This window comes from Mustela erminea, chromosome 3 (genome assembly GCF_009829155.1).
Source record: "Mustela erminea isolate mMusErm1 chromosome 3, mMusErm1.Pri, whole genome shotgun sequence".
In the NCBI taxonomy this organism is placed as follows: domain Eukaryota; kingdom Metazoa; phylum Chordata; class Mammalia; order Carnivora; family Mustelidae; genus Mustela; species Mustela erminea.
In genome coordinates, this window is record NC_045616.1 from 53,309,377 (window position 1) to 53,322,595 (window position 13,219).

Below are 13,219 nucleotides of genomic sequence, written 5' to 3' on the forward strand. Positions count from 1 at the left end.
CGGGGCTCTCTGTTTCACAAATAATCTTTATCTGATTTAATATGATTCCTATCTGATTCAAAAATCTCCTTTGATACTTCTGTGCAGTCTTAGTTAATAGGAAACTACAAATCACAACTTGATACGGACCAGGAGTCTTCTATAAGGAAGAAAGAATCAAATGAACCTAAAAATACTTGTGTTTATTCAAAAGGTTCCTATAAACAGTGTTTCTCTTTCTCATTCCTAAAAAGGAAGATAGAAAATATTCACAAGTCCATAAATTTGAAAATAAATCATTACCTGACTTAAATAAGATGAAATTTGTCTATGCTGTGTGCACAATAAAAATTATATATCCTTTAGTCTAACCAAGATGAGCTACATAATTTGTGTGGCCAAGTGTAAAATGAAAATGGATGGTCCTGCATTCAAAAAGGGAAAAATGTGCCATGAAAGTTATAAAAATATAAAACATTTTCCTTTTTCCCCACAGGCTCTTTCTCAACCTGTCATAGAGTTTTTAATTTACTATTTAAGGACCTGCTCTCTGGGGCATGGCAATACTTATAGCCAAATGCAGACCCTCCCAGGCAACCAAGAACTGGGCTGTGATCTGGTCCACAGGGATGCCCATCAGCTTCCAGGCTCACTATCCAGCCAGTCCCATCAAAATGTATTGAGACTTTCTTTACCCATTAAATGGTCTTGGCACAAATTGTTGAAAATTATTTGGTCACAGGTGTATGAGTTTATTTCTGGACTCTCAATTCTATCCCATAGACATATATTTATTATTTCACTGCAACACAAAACAATGTTTTTACTGTAGCTTTATTGCAAGTTTTGAAATCAGGAAGTGTGAGTCTTCCAACTTTGTTCTCCTTTTCAAACTTGTTTTGACTTTTTAGGGACACCTTGTGATTCCATATGAATTTAAGAATTCCCTTTTCCATTTCTTCAAGAAGGATCATTGGAATTTTGATAGGAAGTCCATTGAAAATGTAGATTGCTTTGTATAGTAATGACAGTATAACAGTATTAAGTCTTCCAATTCATGAATACAGATATCTTTCCATGTATTTAGTTCTGCTTAAATTTCTTTCGCAATGTTTTGTAGTTTTCAGTGTATAAATCTTTTACCACCAATTTCCAAGGTATTTTATTCCATTGGACTGGAAACTACTGTAAGTGTTTACTTAGCAGGAATATTGCTAAGTTTATTATCTCTAGAAGCCTTTTGTGCATGTGGATTTTTAGTATTTTTCTATATATAGGATCAGATCAACTGGAAGTAGAGATACTGTTAATTATTTCTTTCCACTTTGGCTGCCTTTGTTTCTTATTTTTGCCTAATGGATCCGGTTAGAAGTTCTAGGACAATGTTTAATAGCAATGGTAAAAGTAGGCATCCATGTCTTGTTCCTGTTCTTGGAGAAATAGCTTTCCTTCTTTCACTACTAAGTATGGTGTGAGCTGTGGGTTTTCCATAAATGCTTTTTATTGTGTTGAGGAAGTCCTAATTTTTTGGTTTTGGTTTAGTTTACTCTTCTTTTTCTACTTCCTTAAAGTGTAAAGTGCGGTTATTGATCTATGTTTATATCTTAAATTTAAGCTTTCATTGGTTTCTCCCAACAGTTTTCTTTCTTCTTTCTTAAGTTCTTTCAGTGCTTTTTGAAACCTCCAAATAAGTTAATACTTTTCTTTAACTACTCACTGGAGTTCAGACAGCCACTGAGTTACCTTAGGAAGTGGCAGTACCAAGAGTGCTGTTGTGGGCTAGCTGCAGAGCTGCCAACAAGTCACCAGGGCCCTATCTGACAGTGGAAAAAAGTCTCTCTGCTCCTAGACCCCTCAAATGCAAAGATGAATCTTCCAGCCTTTCTGTTTACAAACAGGAGAGAACTCAGCCAACCTACCTGATACAGATTTCTGTGTAGCTTCTTGGGGCACCTGGGTGGCTCAGTTGGTTAAACATCTGCCTTTGGCTCAGGAATCAAGCCCCGCATGAGGCTCCCTGCTCAGTGGGCCATCTGCTTCTCCCTCTGCCTGCCATTCCCCCTTGACTAAGTAATTCAGTATACAGTCTGGAGATAGTCGCATGGATCTCCATATGTGAAAATTAGTCTAAATATTTTATCTGATCATTGCTTCAGGGTTCTTTTCAAATGATCTACAAGCTGCCGTCCATTCCAATGGACGGAAGGAACACTCTTCATCTGGACCTAAAAGAACTTGAAACTTCTAGGGCCCCATCTCTACACACCTCTTCCAACCTAGTGGCTGCTGAGTCAGAAAAGGAGGTTATCTGAACCAGAGTTAAGAATATAGGGCAGTCGTCATGTGTTTTAGCTACCATTTTCCCATTATCTTAAAAAATGTATATATTTTGATAATATTTTTCTTATCTCTGAAGGAAGGTTTTGTTATGTCATGCAGCCATTCTTTTTTATTGGAATGTATCTTAGAATTTTAGATGGGAAATATGATCAACATATAGAAATTTCATATATAGATAACTGTTCAAGTATTCATCTCACCTTATATAAATAATGTAATCATCACACTTCATTAAATAAATGGGTATTAGTATCCTTTGCTCCAGAAAAAACAATGATTTGAGATTTTTTGCTGTAGCCAAATTATTTCTTTCAACCCATTAACAAGAAAACTACATTTTGGAAGACCAGTTCCAAAAACAGAACTAGGAAGTACAGAATATCCCCAGCATATTTTCTCCATGCAGAATGCTAGGCTTCACCTCTTTATTTCTATATATTTTTTCTATGTATAGGATCAGATCAACTGGAAGTAGAGATACTGTTAATTATTTCTTTCCACTTTGGCTGCCACAAAAAATAATTCAAGTGAAACTTCAGAATAAACATTAGTCAGAAAAATTTACCCAAAGTTATCAGAACTAGTTACTGTAACTTAAATATATGTTGCCTTGTGATCCTAATAACCTTTGTAATACGTCAAATGATTCTCAAATTGCATTTATTTTTCAGTAAGTAACAATAAATGGTTTTTAAAGCCCCATTCCCCAAGCTATTTTTAAAGCAGTTAGAAAAGATACTGAACACACTTCAAAAAAATATCTATTGCAAAGGACATTTTTCACTAAAAATATTTCTCTTTAGCTTTCTAATCTTTAATTATAAACAAGTTAATGTCCCAATTCTCCCTGTTGTAACCTACATTTTATTGATCAACCACATCAAAATATAAAAGACGTTCCTCATAACTCATTATACTTCATGAGACCAATACTTTTGGAATTATCTCAAATCATGCTTGCAAAGATGCATTAAACCCATAATAGTTTTACCCTTTTGCTTACAAGAACTCAGAAGCCACACATTTGGGGCACGTGGGGGCTCAGTCAGTTAAGTGGCTGCCTTCCACTCAGGTCATGATGTCAGGGTCCTGGGATCAAGCCCACCATTGGGCTCCCTGCTCAGAGGGGAGACTATTTCTCTCTCTCCCTCTACACCTCTACTTGTGCTCTCTCTCTCTCTCTCAAATAATAAATAAAATCTTTTTTTTTTAAAGTCACACATTTGTTATCTTCACCTAATAAAATATTTCACCAGCCAAAGATAGATGGTAACTAACAATTTAGGAAGTTGCTATAGATAGTAGTATATATTTTTTTAATTTGTACTTTGTGGAACTCTTAGAGTTTTCAAATACTTGTTTTTATTTTTCTAGGTGTTCATCTCTTTTTAAAGATTCTATTTATTTATGAGAGAGAGAGAGTGCAAATGAGAGAGTGAGAGAGAGCCTGGGCAGGGGTGGGGGCTGGGGGAGAAACAGACTCCCCACCAAGCAGGGAACCCATTATGGGGCTCCCTTCCAGGACTCAGAGACCCTGAGAGTATGGCCTGAGCTAAAGCAGATGCTTAACTGACTGAAACACCCAGGTGCCCCTAGGATGTTCACCTTTTGACAAAGATCTTGGAATCAGAAGAGACCCCGAATCACTAAGGAAATGTTGAAAAACAAAAATAAAGCTGGGGGCATCACGTTACCTGATTTCAAGCTTTATTACAAAGCTGTGATCACCAAGACAGCATGGTACTGGCATAAAAACAGACACATAGACCAGTGGAACAGAGTAGAGAGCCCAGAAATGGACCCTCAACTCTATGGTCAATTAATCTTCGACAAAACAGGAAAAAATATACAGTGGAAAAAAGACAGTCTCTTCAATAAATGGTGCTGAGAAAACTGGACAGCTGGAAGTAGAAGAATGAAACTCGACCATTCTCTTACACCGTACACAAAGATAAACTCAAAATGGATAAAAGATCTTGTAAAAATAAAACTATTCTGTAATTACACTAGTAACCCATGATAAGAAATAAGTGGAAAATTTTGCTTGTAGAGTTTTATAATGTTTAAATTCTGATTCTAAATTTTAAAAAGATTCTCTAAGTTATAACCAATGGTGTCATCACCTACATGTACTCAACAGTCTTTGAAAAATTGGTTTTAATTCCTAGTGAATTGCTTGCTGATACTTACAATGATATTACTCTATGAATCTACTTGTTCTTTTTCTTCTTTAATGACACAATTAGGTAATATATTCCAGTTGCACTTGAAATGCAACTTTGGCTGAAAATTTCAGTTTACTGCAGGTACCACATTTCATGGTGAACCTATATAGGGTAGCCTACCACACAGAGTTCAGATTTTATCCATAGTTTCCCTAAGGCATATATCAGCTAATCAGTTCACAGGGACTTGTAATACAACAACTTTATTTTTAATAACATAAACTTAGTATTTATTTTCACTGGGAATTTCAGAAAACAAAAAATTATAAATAGTTTATAACATTCATAAGCTTACCACTAACTTTGTATTTGTTTATATCTCTTCATAAATATACACAGAAAGCCCACCACAATTGAGATCATATTACATGTCTTCTTTGAAGGCTATTTTCTATACCACATATAACTTACAGAATTTTTTAAGATACTGGTGCTTCGTATAACTTCAAATTGAGCTTCCACATAGATATAGTAGTAATTATACTAGCATTCCATGTCCAGAATAATAAATTCATTTCATGCCCAGAATAATAAATTCATTTCCTACAGATATCCACATTGCTCCTTGAATTTTGTTAAGGTATTTTAAAGTATATATTTCTTTTAAGTACTGGTAAGAAATTAGTATGCTAATGACTTAATGTATAATGATACAGCCTTCAAAGTGAGAGACTTTTTAGTTGTTTTTTTTAATTAATAGGCTCCAATTTTAAGAAAGTTAAGAGACCATGAACCAGCTGGGTTGAGCTATATATAGAACATTGTTTTGTTTTATTTTTCAAAGGAACACAGAGGTATTTCTAAATGATTCAAAGTATTTAAGACCTCAGTAACATAAAGGTGAAAATGTACCATTCATAAGTAGATAGTAATATTTTATTTTGTATCTAATTTATTCAAATATTTCTTTTTATAAGAGGTATTTAGAAATTAGTCATAAGTCCATTAAGAGGTTGGCCTGGAAGCTTTTCTTCATCTTCAGTTCCTAACACAAAAAATTTGTTGGTGCCTCTGCTATTTCTGCTTTTATTGATAAAATTGATAAGAAAATCTCCTTTCTGCTTCACTTTATTGCTCTTCAATAACTTGGGAAAGTTCGTGTATATTTTAGTCATCTCTAAAAAAGAGTTCAATAAATACTGAATAACAAGCCAAAAATACTTAAGCCTTAGCTCTTGGTGGTTACTGAAAAGACTTTAAAGCTGGGTCTATACAGATTGAACTGGGGCAAGCAATCTTGCCTGCCCAGGCCACAGGCAAAGATGTTGCGATGGATGTAACCCACATCTCTTTTCTCATGCTGGCCTGAATTTCTTTCCATTCTTAGATTCTAAAATAATGCCCTCAGGCCTTTGCTCTTCAATCTACAGATAATGTCTTATATGACAGTTACTACTGATCCTTAAACACGCTGCATTCTCATTAGCAGCCTATATTGTTGATGAGTCAACATATCTACTATCAGTCTATCCTTGGTGTTCAGCTTATGTATTGGTGCCAGATATATGACCCAAACGGTATCTTGAAGTATGGGTTGGCTGGAACTATCAGAGGTCACAACATGCAAGCCTTCAGAGGATGATGCTATTAAGGACAATCACCTCCCAGCTGGAAGTGAAGTTCTCATTTGCAGGCTTCCTCCTCCATCCTTGCTGTTGAGAAAAAAGCTAAATTGGGTGGCAAGGTAAAAAGTGTTTCAGTGGGGAAAGAGCTAGCAAACGTACAGTTTTATAGAACTGAGAGCTTAGCTTTATATATTGCATCATCTTTACCACGATCCCTTTGTACATTGTGAGATACTAAGTTTTTTTCAGTTCTGTAAGTCATACTACTTAATATTTATTAGACTATCCCTGTGACTTCATAGAAACCGCAGCCTCGTGGGTAGAGGTGTCCCAATAATAGTAACACAAACGTATTCTTCTCTTAAATTGCTGTGTTTTTGTACTGAGAATAAATGAGCTTATAATGTTTCCTGCAGACTAGTGTGAGGTTTGTCACCTCTACAACATAGTCAGAGAGTGGGACCTGGGAGAAAGTAGAGGGGATGATAAGAGGCAACTATAGAGGAAAAGAACTAGAAGAGTGATCAGAAAACCCCCATGAATATAAAATACCTCCATACATCCACTTCGTTGCACCATATAAGATCCAAATCAATCATTTACTCTAAAATGTTGACATTGACTTGTTGAAGTTGACTTCATTATAGTTTTGACAGTGGATTGCAAACCCTGAAAATAGTTTGTCCCCATTTCACTCTTGGAAACGCTCTTAATATAACAGTTTTGATTTCTTACCCACTCAAGCCTCCATCAACCCCTCCTTGTATATGTAGTTTCTTTATGAATATAATCACATACTATTATCTTCCTTATCTCTTTTTACTTTGCATGAATCCAGATTAAGCTATTTAAAAGATCGCAGATATGTGCTAATTAGAGTGCCCCCCAAAGGTATCAGTAAATCAGGCTGCAGCTAATCGAGCCCTCCCAGCATATTTGAAATGCCCTAGGATACACAAGGGTATTGAAAAATATCAACCCTAGAGAACAAGATTTATCACCCCTGTCAAATAACACTCACACTGATGAATTCTGACATTCACCTCCATATAAGTTAGAATCCACTTATTATTTAATTAGCCAATCTATGTGACTTTTGCCATTAAGTTTGACAACATGGGCAGCCTTTCTCTCTCCTTGTATTATAGTATAACCTAACATGAATTAAAGAGGAATTTAAAATTGAGAGTTTCAGTCTTCAAAGTCACATATTATTTGACCTGTAGCTTGGCATTCTTTGGGCGATACGAGTTTCTGTGAAAAAGTAAACCCTGTTGTAACATTATAAGGTCTGGTGGCACTTTTTTTAAGTGCAAATTATTGACATTAAATTGAGAAACATTTCTAGAAAGGAGTAGCTTATGATTATATAATGGTTTGTATAGTTTATCTGAAATATGTTGCTATGACTTTGGAACTATCAGAGGTCTTGAGTATTTCTTGATGAACTGGCCATATCTTCTATCTCTGTGGGAATGGTAGAGTTTAGCTATAGAATTCAAAATGCTTCTATTTCCACATCTTGCATAGCTGATGAAGCCAGGTCTCTAAGTCCAAAGGGAAAGTGGATTCCACTCAATATACTACCCCTTGCCTGTAAACCTTCAAAGATACATAACAAAATCCTAGTGTCTAAAAGTGCTTGCCTATAATAGTACACAGCAGCTGTTTTCTTAAACTAACATCTTGCCTCACATTAATTTATCCTAATAGCAATATCCTGTTCTTTTGTAGAATTTTTCCAGTCCCACTCTATCCATGTGTTTCTAGTGGGGACTGCCATTAGTAGACCACTTCCCTAGCTAAAAGTGGGATGAATTCATGATTCATACTGAGCTCAATGAACTGCTCCATCTTTGAGGCTATAGAAATTGTTGACACACCAAATGGGTGATTCAAGCTGAACTAAAGGACTTGTTAGTAATATCTAATTGGAGATTGTCAGGATTGCTTTATTTTTGAGTTATACCAAAGGAAGTTTTGTAGTCTGAAGTTGTCTAGAACCATGTTTTCAATAATGAAGAAAATTCATCTGAAATAAGAAAAATAAGGTCTGATGAGCAGAAAGAATCATAGACAAGAGATAGTAAGAAAAATAAACCTGATTGGGTTGAGTCCCCAAATTCTATCATCTTAAAGTCCAGTTCCATACTTGTATTTGCTGTAGATTGGTTACATGAGACATGAGACATATAAAATTTTTATACTTGCTTTAGTTGAGTTTTGTCACTTGAAATTGTAAGGGTTCTAAATAACTAAGTAAGAGTTCTGAACCCTGGAATACATGGAAGTCTTAATAAAAACCTTCAGGAAACCTAGCAGACATTTATAAGCCTTAAAAATTTTCAGAGGAAACACAGACTTTCATCTAAGTACATAGGATACACAATGTATACAGGATACATAATGTTATACTAACCACTCCTAATAATCTATCTGTCTCAAAGAGGAAGTGGCATATATGAAGATATTCAGATTATGAGCTTTACTCACATAATCTAAATCCTGGCTCTTCCACATACCAGCCGTATGAGTGACTTCAGGCAATTTATAGAAAATCTAGGGTCTTAGTTTTCTCGTATGTAAAATAGAAATAATAATGCATACCTCATAGGATTCATTCAGTGTCTGGCACATTACAAACTACTAAGAAATGATATCTATTATTGTTGTTGTTATACCTTGGAATCAATGACTTTATACTCAACTACCTTATTTTAGGCATGTACAGCAGATAGAACTAAGATGTTCTAACCAAATATTTTATACAGCATAACGATATTGTATAATGTATTTTATACAGCACAGTTGAGCATAACAAAACTTACTAATTTAAAACATTTACTGGGGATTTACTTTCTATAAAATTAAATAAAGTTTAGAGCCTCCCTCATTGTAGTCGTATATGATAGTGTAAACACACACATCTTGTGAAATTCTATAGGGTAGAAAAGTAATTGGTGTATGGGGAAGAAACACACAATAAAGCATTATTGTGTCTTGAAATTCACCTTGTCAGAGCATTTAAGTTCTTTTTGGACTGAGTTTATAACAGAAACTGGTCACCAGAAACTATAAAGGCTAGAAGACAAAACAATTATGTCTTTAAAGTACAGAGGGATGGGGCGCCTGGGTGGCTCAGTGGGTTAAGCCACTGCCTTCGGCTCAGGTCATGATCTCAGGGTCCTGGGATCGAGTCCCGCATCGGGCTCTCTGCTCAGCAGGGAGCCTGCTTCCTTCTCTCTCTCTCTCTGCCTGCCTCTCAGTGTACTTGTAATTTCTCTCTGTCCAATAAATAAATAAAATCTTTAAAAAAAAATAAATAAAGTACAGAGGGACAAAAGAAGGTCAAATCTATAATTATCTCTTGAGTGAAAACAAACAGATAAGAACTAAGAAATCTGTCATTAAAAGACTGGGATGGCATGAAACGTTAAAGTTCTTTAGGCAGAGGGGATATGACACCAGATGGAAAACGTGGACCTAAACATAAAAATGGCATCATAAATAGTAAACATGTGGGTAAATGAAAAAGACTTTTTCTTATTTTGTTTCCTTAAAGGATGAGTAACTGTTCAAAGTATATCATGGGGTTTTTCACATGCTTAGTAGTAAAACATGTTACAAAAATAACCCCAAGGGCAGAAGGGGAAAAAAGAAGTATACTGTTTTAAGGTTTATATGTTATAAGTAAGTGACATGATATGATTTGAAGAAGGATGGTGATAAATATAAGTTGGATATAATAAACTCCACTGTGAATGCTGGAAGTCATATAGGTAATAAGGCAATAATAGAGACAAAATAAAATATTAACAAGTATTTCATTGAAAAAGACAGAAAAGGGGGGAAATAAACCAAGAGCAAATGGAGCAAATAGACAAGAGGTAGATTTAAGTAAGCATACTAATAATAACATGACTTATTTATTTTAAATCTGCAAGTTTGTACCTCTTAATCCCCTTTATTTAGCCCATCCCCCAACCCATTTCCCCTCTGGAAGCTACCAATTCTTTTTATTTAAGAATCTGGTTTTTGTTTTTTTTAATTTCTTTTTTTTTTCTTTATAATTTTTTTATTTTTTTTATAAACATATATTTTTAACCCCAGGGGTACAGGTCTGTGAATCACCAGGTTTACACACTTCACAGCACTCACCAAAGCACATACCCTCCCCAATGTCCATAATCCCACCCCCTTCTCCCAAACCCCCTCCCCCCAGCAACCCTCAGTTTGTTTTGTGAGATTAAGAGTCACTTATGGTTTGTCTGTTTTTTTTAATTTCTTTTACTTTTTAGACTTCACATATAAGTGAAATCATGTGGTATTTGTCTTTATCCATCTGACTTATTTCAGTTAACGTAATACTCTCTGGATCCATCCAGGTTGTCACAGTTGTCAAGATCTTATTTTTTATGGCTGAGTAATATTCCATTGTCTATATGTACCTCATCATCTTTATCTACTAATGGACAAAACTTGTTTCCAGTTGTTGGATCTTGTAAATAACACTGCAATCAGCATAGGGATGCATCTATTTTGAATTAGCATTTTTGTTTTGTTTGAGTCAATACTAAGAATTACTGGATTATATAGTACTTCTATTTTTAATTTTTTGAGGAATCCTGTTTTCATAGTGACTACACTAATTCACATTCCTGTCAACAGTGTGCAAGAATTTCCTTTAACCACATTCTCACCAATGTTTGTTATTCTGGGTCTTTTTAATACTAGCTATTTTGACTGGTGTGAAGTGACATCTCCCAGTGGTTTTGAGGTTTTGATTTGCATTTCCGTGATAAGTAATGCTGAGCACACTTTCATGCATTTGTTGCCCATGTGTTTGTAGGTGTTTTTTGGTAGAATGTATTTTCAAGTCCTCTGTCCATTTTTTAAATTGGATTAATTGGTTTTCTGTTGTTGACCTGAATACATTCTTTATGTATACATATATATATTTTATGTGTGTGTGTGTGTATGTGTATCCTTATTGGGTACATCAATTCAAATATCATCCTCATGTGGTAGGTTTCCTTTTCATTTTGTTCATGGTTTCCTTTGCTTTCAGAAGCTTTTTATTTTGGTGTAGTCCCATTAGTTTATTTTGGCTGTTCTTTTCATTGTCTGAGGAGACATATTCACAAATATGTTGTTAAGGTTGATGTTCAAGTGATTACTGCCTTTGTTTTCTTTTTAGGAGTTTTATAGTTTCAGGCCTCACATTCAGATCTTTAGTCCATTCTAAATTAATTTTTGTGTATGTAGTTAGAAAGTGGTCCATTTTCCTTCTTTTACCGAGCTGTCCATTTTCCCCAACACCATTTATCGAAGAGACTGTCTTTTCTCCATTGTATATTCTTCTTTGTCATAGATGAGTTGACCATATAGATATGGGTTTACTTCTGGAGTCTATCCTTCTCCACTAATCTTTGTGTCTATTTTTTGTCCCATCCTATACTGTTTCGATTACTACAAATTTCTAGTATTTCATAAAATCTAGGACTGTGATACCTCCAGCTTTGTTTTTCTTCCTCAATATTGCTTTTGTTATTGGGGTCTTTTGTGGATCCAGAGAACATTTGGGATTATTTGTTCTAGTTCTGTGAAAAATGCTGTTGGTATTTTGATAGGGATTATATTGAATCTGTAGATTGCTTAGGGTAGTATGGACATTTTAACAGTATTAAACCAACAGGATTGTTTTCTTGATTTCTCTTTCTGCTACTTTGTTGTTTGTGTATAGACATAGGGGTGCCCAGGTATCTCAGTTGGTTAAGCATCCAACTCTTGCTCTCAGGTCAGGTCTTGATCTCAGGATCATGAGTTCTAACCCTACATTGGGCTCCACACTGGACATGCAGTCTACTTAAAAAAAAAAAGAAAAAGAAAACAACAACAACAACGAAAACCACCACAACAGATTTCTGTATAGTAATTTGTATCCTGCACAACTACTAAATTCATTCATCAGTTCTAAAAGTTTTTTGATTATGTCTTTAGGGTTTTCTTAGTATAGTATCATGTCATCTGATAGTTTTACTTCTTCCTTACCAATTTGGATGCCTTTTTTTTCTTGTCTGGTTGCTGCAGCTAGGACTTGCAGTATTTTATTGAAGAAAAGTGATGAGAGTGGATATCCTTTTCTTGCTCCTGATCGTAGAGGAAGAGCTTTCAGTTTTTCACCATTGAGTATCATGTTAACTGTGGGTTTATTATATTGAGGTATGTTCCTTCTAAAACCACTATGTTGAGAATTTTTTTCAAAAATGGGTGTTGTATTTTGTCAAATGCTTTTTCTGCAACTATTGAGATGATCATACAGTTTTTGTCCTTTCTCTTACTGACATGATATACAACATTGATTGAGTTAAGAATATCAAAGCACCCTAGCATTCCTGGAATACATCCCACTTGGTCATGCTGAATGGTATTTTTAATATATTGTTGAATTTGGTTTGCTAATATTTTGTTGAGGATTTTTACTTCTACCCTTCTCAGGGATTTTCACCTTTAGTTTTCCTTTCTTGTAATATCTGCCTGGTTTTGACATCAAGGTAATGCCAGGCTTGTAGAATTAATTTGAAAGTTTTCCTCCCTCTTCTATATTTTTTAGAATAGTTTGAGGAAATAGGTATTAACTTTTCTTTAATGTTTATTAGAATTTTTGTTGGCATATAATTTTTCAAAATATTCTGATTCTTTGCATTTTTGTGGTGTTGGCTGTTATTTCTTCATTTTTTATTTTGAGTTCTCTCTCTCTCTCTCTCTCTCTCTTTTTTTCTTGGTAGGTCTGGCTAAAGGTTTATTTATTCTGTTTATTTTTTCAAAGAACCAGCTCCTGGTTTCATTGATCTTATCTTTTTTTTTTTTTTTTTTTTAGTTTCTCTTTCATTTATTTCCACTCTAATTCTTATTTCTGTCCTGTTCTTCTTGGGCTTTATTCTTTTTTTCTATCTCCTTTATGTTTAGGTTTTATTTGAAGTTTTTCTTGTTGAGGTAGGCCTGTATCACTCTAAAATTCCTTCTTAGAACTACTTTTGCTTTATCCCATGAATTTTGGACCATTGTCTTCATTTTCATTTGTATCCATGCATTACTGGTTTCCTTTTT